The 7,458-nt window shown below is 46.5% G+C and overlaps 1 pseudogene; it reads right to left on the minus strand.

The window, feature by feature from the left end:
* Positions 1 to 7,084: 7,084 nt before the first annotated feature.
* LOC121492294 lies at positions 7,085 to 7,225 on the minus strand (annotated as a pseudogene).
* Positions 7,226 to 7,458: the final 233 nt, after the last annotated feature.

Genomic DNA, 7,458 nt, shown 5'->3' on the forward strand with positions numbered 1-7,458 from the left:
CCACCCAGGTGCCCCCATATATTTCTTAATATGTGAATTGTCTGTTTAGATATATCTGTCTAGGGATCCCTGGGTGGCGCAGCGGTTTGGCGCCTGCCTTTGGCCCAGGGCGCGATCCTGGAGACCCGGGATCGAATCCCACGTCGGGCTCCCGGTGCATGGAGCCTGCTTCTCCCTCTGCCTGTGTCTCTGCCTCTCTCTCTCTCTCTCTCTGTGTGACTATCATAAATAAATAAAAATTAAAAAAAAAAAAAAAGATATATCTGTCTATATTAACATGTTGGAAATACTTTCCCCAGTTTTCCATTTTAATTTTAACTTTATTCTTTGACATACTAAACATTTACATCTTGACTATCCAGCTCCTTCAATATATTCCTTTATGGTCTCTGTCTTCTGTGTTATGCTGAGAAAGATCTACCTTACCCCAAACTGAAGTAAATATTCACTTAACTACTGGTCATATTCATTCCATTTGGAGTTTCATGCCATACACATCGCCAATTTCCTATGAAAGCCTTTCATTGATTAATCTCTTCTTTCCCCCCACTGCTTTGAAATGATGCCTTTGTTAAGTTTTGAAAACCTTATGCACCAGTTTCTTTGTTTTGGAAATCCCTACCTTCCAGGAATGTTGCAATGATGAAATGAAGTAACCTTTTTGAAGTCTTTAGCATGGGAACACAGAATCCAGTACAAACATGTTGGTTCTCTTCCCTCCTCCAGACCATTACTCCCTCCTCCTGCTATATGCTTCTACTGTTTGACCTTGGGATTCTGGGAACAGTTCCAGCCACACAGAAGGTGCTTATTCAGGCCTTACTGTTTGGCCCCCAAATATCTTTTTGGCCTCTTATCACCTGAGCTGAGGTGACCTTGCTCAGGAAGGCTGGATGGGTGAGCTGGCAGGGGAAGGTGGTAGGTGGCTGAGGATGTTGGGGGGTGGGGCGGAGGGGCAGTCAGGGGAGACTTCACAGGAAAAGGTGACCTTGGAGCTGGGTCTAGGAGGGGAGAAGAATTGGGTAGGCAGAGAAGAGAGGAGAGGCATCCTAGGCCAAGGGAACAGCATGATCAAAGTGGGGGAGTGGGAGGGAGTGATGGCGGAAGTCAAGAGTGGCAGGAGGCTGAGGGACAACAAGTTAGGGAGGGGTATCCATGCCTGGCAAAGGGTAGAGATTAATTTAAGTGGAAGAGTCCTGTGATCACATTTGTGTTTTAGGAAGATTAGCCCAGACCAGATGGCAGGCGGGGAGACCTGCTCTAGGGGGCTGTTGAAATAACCCAGATGATTTGGGATGGTGGCCACGGGGATGAAAGGAAGTGGGCAGTTTTCAAAAACATCCAATTGGATAAAAAGAGAAGGCCTGGCAGTGGTTTGGAAGTGGAAGAGGGGGGTGTTAAGGAGGACCCTCAGGTTCCTGTCTCGGGCAGCTGTATTGATGGTGGAGGATTTACTGAGACAGGAGCGCTCGAGGGAGAGCACATTTGGGCCCGGGTTGGGGAGGACCAGAGGATCAATGGGAAGGGGACACAGAAAAATTCAAACTGTGCAAAACTCAGTGTAATCTTTTTCTTTAAAAAAAAACAAAAACAACAACAACAAAAAACTCAGTGTAATCTTGTATGCATTCCAGGCACCTGTCATAGAAGGGCAGAACCAAGGAGATGGCAAAGGAGATGGTGGGAAGTGGATGGTCTGAAAAATATTTAGGAAGTCAGGTCAACAGGATCTGACAGATGCATTGACTTTTTTAGAGAGGGACAGACCCTGGATATTACCTACAGGGAGGGGACCCAGGGTCTGAAAGCGCCTGTCCCTGAGATGGGGATCATGGGGAAAGGAGGAGGTTTGGTGGGAAGATGAGTTTATTAACTCAACAATTCTCAATTAAGCATCCACTCTATGCCAGGCATTTGTTATCTAGGATTAAGTGATGGCAAAATCTCTACTCTAGTGAGATGTAAATTCAGTGAAGAGAGCGAGGCAAGAAAGAAACAAGTAAACATATATTAAGTGGTAAAAAGTGTTATGGAGGAAAGTAAAACAGAGATGGGGTCTGCAATTTTTTAAAAATATCTTAATTTTATTTTTATTTTTATTTTTTTTAAATTTTTTTTTTTTTTTTTTTTTTTTTATTTATGATAGTCATACAGAGAGAGAGAGAGAGAGAGGCAGAGACACAGGCAGAGGGAGAAGCAGGCTCCATGCACCGGGAGCCTGATGTGGGATTCGATCCTGGGTCTCCAGGATCGCGCCCTGGGCCAAAGGCAGGCGCCAAACCGCTGCGCCACCCAGGGATCCCTCTTAATTTTATTTTTAAGTAAGCTCCACACCCAACATGGGGCTGGAATTCATGACCCCAAAAGCAAGTCACACGCTCTACCGATGGAGCCAACCAGAAGCTCCTGGCCCACAATTTTTTAAAGACGTGACCAGGAATGGTCTGACTGACAAAATATCATGTGGGCAGAGACTTGGAGGGTGAAGAGCATTCCAGGCAGAGGAAACAGCATATGCAAAGACCCTGAGACAGGAACATGCTAGATATGTTCTAGGGACAGTGATGAGGACAGTGTGCTGGAGCAAGGAGGAAGAGTGTGGTAGAGCAAGGGGGGAGTAGTAGAAGATGGGATAGGAGGGGTAGCAGAGGCAGTTCCTGTGGGGCCTTGTAGGCCACTGTAAAGACTGGTTTTTATGCTAAGAAAACAAGGAAGGCTTTCTGGAGAGTTTTGAGTAGACGAGGACCCTGAATGGCTTGTATTTTAAAGGCTTAGTGAATAAGAATTCCTTCTTGGAATTGGAATTGGGTCTTTAGATCCCAATTCCACCACTTTCTACCTGGGTGATCTTGGACGAGTTCTTTAATTTCTCTGTGCCAGTTTCATAATCTGTAAAATGGGGATAACAACCAATCACTTTGTGTGGTTATTGTGAGGATTAAATAAAGTTAGTATCAAGAAAGCACTCAGAACGGTGTCTGGCCCATTCTAAGCACCGTAGACTGGGAGCAGTAATTATGATAATTATCATCAAGGCTGCTGTGTTGAGAACAGACTGGAGGGGGCCAGGGTGCAAGCAGGGACACCATCTGGGCGCTCCTGCAGTGGTCCAGTGACCCAGGAGAATGGTGAGGTCCCAGTGGAAGTGGAGAGAAGTGGTCAGAATGAGGAAGAGTTATTAGTAGCATCGGCCAGTGGGTCAGACGTGAGATATGAGCGAGAGGGGAACCACAGCGTTCCAAGAATTTTTGCCCTGAGCACATGGAATCTGAAGTTGCCATTTACTGAGATGGGGAGAAACATCAGGAGTCTGGCTTTCCACATGATAAGCAGGAGGATATCTCAGTGTATAGGCAGGCAGTTGGACATACAGGTGGCCCATGCTGGGGGTGTGCGCTTGGGAATGATCAGCATTCAGTGGATATTTCAAGCCATGGGACCAGATGGGCTTAGCAAGGAAGCGAGTGTGGATGGAGAAGAAGGCCAAGGGTGAGCCTGGGAGTCTGCCACATTGACAGCAAGGGCTCGACCGATGCCACCACCCAGCTGATGTCATTTTTAAAAAGCCTTCAGAGTTTTGAAAAAGCCAGAGGAAAAGGTTTTTGGTGTTGTTGGAGGGCTTGCAAATGTTTGAAGTAGCATTTCTAGGACACATAATCGGGACAAGCGTGGGAAGACACCAGAGATGGGTCAGCACAGAGGAGGATGGAAGGGTGACGAGAGTCGAAGCCTTTGCAGATCCAACAACATTCTGAGCTGGGGCGGTTTTTTCATAAAACTGACTTTAGGCTTATGTGAATTACCAATACAACCATATACTGGTATAAAAATAATTCAACAAAAGGCAATGGCTTAGAACATGGGTTCTTAAAAAAGATTTACTTATTGATTTTAGAGAGTGCAAGTGGGGAGGGGTAGGAAGGAGGCAGAAGGAGAGAGAGAGAGAGAGAGAGAATCTCAAGCAGACTCACTGCTAAGCGTGGAGCCTAATGCAGGCCTCAATCCCATGACCCTGGGCTCCATCCCACAACTCTGAGATCACGACCGGAGCCAAAATCAGGAGTCAGATGCTTAACTGACTGAGCCACCCAGGCATCCCAAGAACATGGATTTTAAAGGTGAGTGCACTATATTTCTTTAGGCTCTGCCCAGTATAACCCTGGCCGTGCCCCTTCTCTGGCCCAGCTCATCTGTACAAAGGACTCAGCTTCATGTCTCTATCACAGGTGTTGAAAGAAGTAAAATAAAAGTGCTAACAACGTGCTTAGCATAGCTCTGACCCTACAAAGACACACCCACATGCTATTCCTTCTCCACTACCACTGGCACCAACACTTCTGACACCACACGTGGGTTTCTTCTCACTTTGACCCATTCTCTGACACCAGCTGGGTGTCCTGCAGTTCAGTTCAGTTCTTTTTTTTTCTTTTTAAAGATTTTGTTCATTCAGAAGAGACACACAGAGAGAGGCAGAGACACAGGCAGAGAGAGAAAAGCAGGCTCCAGGCAGGGAGCCCGACATGGGACTTGATCTGGGGTCTCCTGGATCATGCCATCATGCCCTGGGCTGAAGGCAGGCACCAAACTGCTGAGCCACCCAGGTGTCCCCAGTTCAGTCCTGACATTATCTACCTAGAGTTGGTGTCAGATCCCATAAGTTAAGGGCTCAGTCTCAAGACTGCCCTCACTTCAGATGTTATTTTTTTTTTTTTAATTTTTATTTATTTATGATAGTCACACAGAGAGAGAGAGAGAGAGAGAGAGGCAGAGACACAGGCAGAGGGAGAAGCAGGCTCCATGCAGGGAGCCCGACGTGGGATTCGATCCCGGGTCTCCAGGATCGCGCCCTGGGCCAAAGGCAGGCGCCAAACCGCTGCGCCACCCAGGGATCCCTCACTTCAGATGTTAATGGAAAGTCCCAGCCTCTCCTACTTCTGATCTGCTGGCTATATAAATCAGGGTTCCCATGACTCCCTCCTGAGCAAGTCAATAATTTGCTAGAATGGCTCACATGACTCAGGAAAATGCTTTGTTTTCTATTACCTATTTATTCAGGAACAGCCAGATGAAAAAGATGAATCCAGCAAGGTTTGGGGAGGGGGTAGGGAGGTAGGGAGCAGAGCACAGCTTCCATATTCTCTCTGGCTGCACCACCTTCCCAGCACCTTGAAACGATCGCCAATCTAGAAGCTCTCTGAATCCCTTTGGTCAGGATTTTTATGGAGGCTCCATTATGGAGGCATGCTTGATTAAATCAATTGGCCCCTGGTGATTAAATTTAATCTCCACCCTCTCTCCTCTTCCTAAGGGTCAGGGGGTGAGGCTGAAACTTCCAACCTTCCAATCACTTGACTGCTCCCCCAACCCACCCCACCCCATCCTTAGGGGTTTTCCAAAAGTTACCTCATTAATATACACCCAGGTCTGACTGAAAGGGACTTATGAACAATAGAAGGTGTACCTCTTAACCCTATCATTCAGAAATTTCAAGGATTTGGGGATCCCTGGGTGGCTCAGAGGTTTAGCGCCTGCCTTTGGCCCAGGGCGCGATCCTGGAGACCTGGGATCGAATCCCACGTCGGGCTCCCAGTGCATGGAGCCTGCTTCTCCCTCTGCCTATGTCTCTGCCTCTCTCTCTCTCTCTCTCTCTGTGACTATCATAAATAAATAAATAAAAGCAAAAAAAAAAAAAGAAATTTCAAGGATTTTAACAGCTCTGGGTCAGGAACTAGAACTGGATGAAGATCAGATTTATTATAATTATAGCCAATATGACAGGCCCACAGTTAAGTTCACTTTCTCATTGACAAGGAGACTAAAAGAACAAACGATTCAGAATAGAATGAAGGGGCACTGGAGCGGGGACAGGGCTGAACTCCTAGGCGGGTGACCTGTGCATTTCTAGAGGCCTCCCAGCTCAGAATGGACCGAGTTCTTGGTTTAACGCTCTGCTCCCACCATCTTGAAATCCGTAATAATTTTCTCCTTGAACCTGTGCTTTGTAAAGGAAGTCCAATGGGACAGTGAAGCATGTGTGTGAACAGAGAAGATACACCAGGTGGCAGGGAGCAGACCCTGGCCAGCAAGTATGGCGATGGTGGGTAGCATGGGGCCGAGCAGTTGGCCTGGCCACCCAGTGTGCACCCACATGGCTGGCCAGTCTGGGATCTGTGCCCAGATTGGCAGCCACAGAATATGGCTGCAGTCCACCAAAACCATGGTCAGAGAAGGGACCCCCCCCCCCCCCCACATGGAAGAGCTCATCCAGTAGATCTACACAAATGTAAGCTCTGCAGCCTAAGTCTGGGACAGGAATTGCCAGCGCTCCGGCAGGACACTGTCAGTAAATTACTACAAAACCAAAGCCTACACATGGACATTGCAATAAAGCATATCAAGGAATTGTCAGTTCTTCAGAGTTTAGAATCCCTGTTTTTTTTTTTTTTTTTTAAGATTTTATTTGTTTATTCGTGATAGACCTAGAGAGAGAGAGGGAGGCAGAGACACAGGCAGAGGGAAAAGCAGGCTCTATACTGGGAGCCCGATGTGGGACTCAATCCCAGGACTCCAGGATGGTGCCCTGGGCCAAAGGCAGGCGCTAAACTGCTGAGCCACCCAGGGATCCCCAGAATCCCTGATTTTGAAAACCTCTGCAACTTTGCAAAGCAAGTATTCAGAGGCTTAGGACTAGAACTCAAAGTTAAAGGTCACATTTTATAGAAAATAATTATATTTTCTTGCTTTTTAAACAAAATTTATTTATTTATTTGAGAGAGAGTGAGAGAAAGATCAGGAGTAGAAGGGAAGGGGGCTGAGGGAGAAGCAGACTCCCTGCTGAGCAGGGAGCCAGTTGTAGGACTCATCAGTACACTGGGATCATGACCTGAGCCGAAGGCAGATGTTTAACTGAATGAGCCACCAAGGTGCCTGAAAATAATTCTATTTTCATGTGAAGTTTGATTATTAATTGAGAAAGGCAATTTTAAAAGTAATTTTTCTTGTCATCAAATATAGGGCAATAGGTGCTTAAACAGATTATTAAAATTATACACAAATTATGAAGTCGCTTTCAGTCCCCCCTGCCCAGAGGAGACCACGAATGCAGGCCTCCATTATTAGAAATTGTACATTTGAGTTTCCCACATTTCCTAAGTGCAATGTGTGAGCCTTATCCTGCAAGAACCACCTTGGTGATCATTTAGTATCTCCTTTGCTAGGTAAGTATCACTTTCAGTTTCTTTCTTTCTTTTTAAGATTTTATTTATTTATTTGAGAGAAAGAGAGAGAGGGAGAAGTGTGCTCCTTGCTGAGCAGGGAGCCCGACAACATGGGACTCCATCCCAGGAACCTGGAATCATGCATGACCTGAGTCGAAGGCAGATGCTTAACTCGCTGAGCCCCCCCCACAGGCACCCCTCACTTTCAGTTTCTTGTACAACTTCATAAGATACAAGGGTG

The sequence above is a fragment of the Vulpes lagopus genome, chromosome 5 (assembly GCF_018345385.1).
Source record: "Vulpes lagopus strain Blue_001 chromosome 5, ASM1834538v1, whole genome shotgun sequence".
NCBI lineage: Eukaryota > Metazoa > Chordata > Mammalia > Carnivora > Canidae > Vulpes > Vulpes lagopus.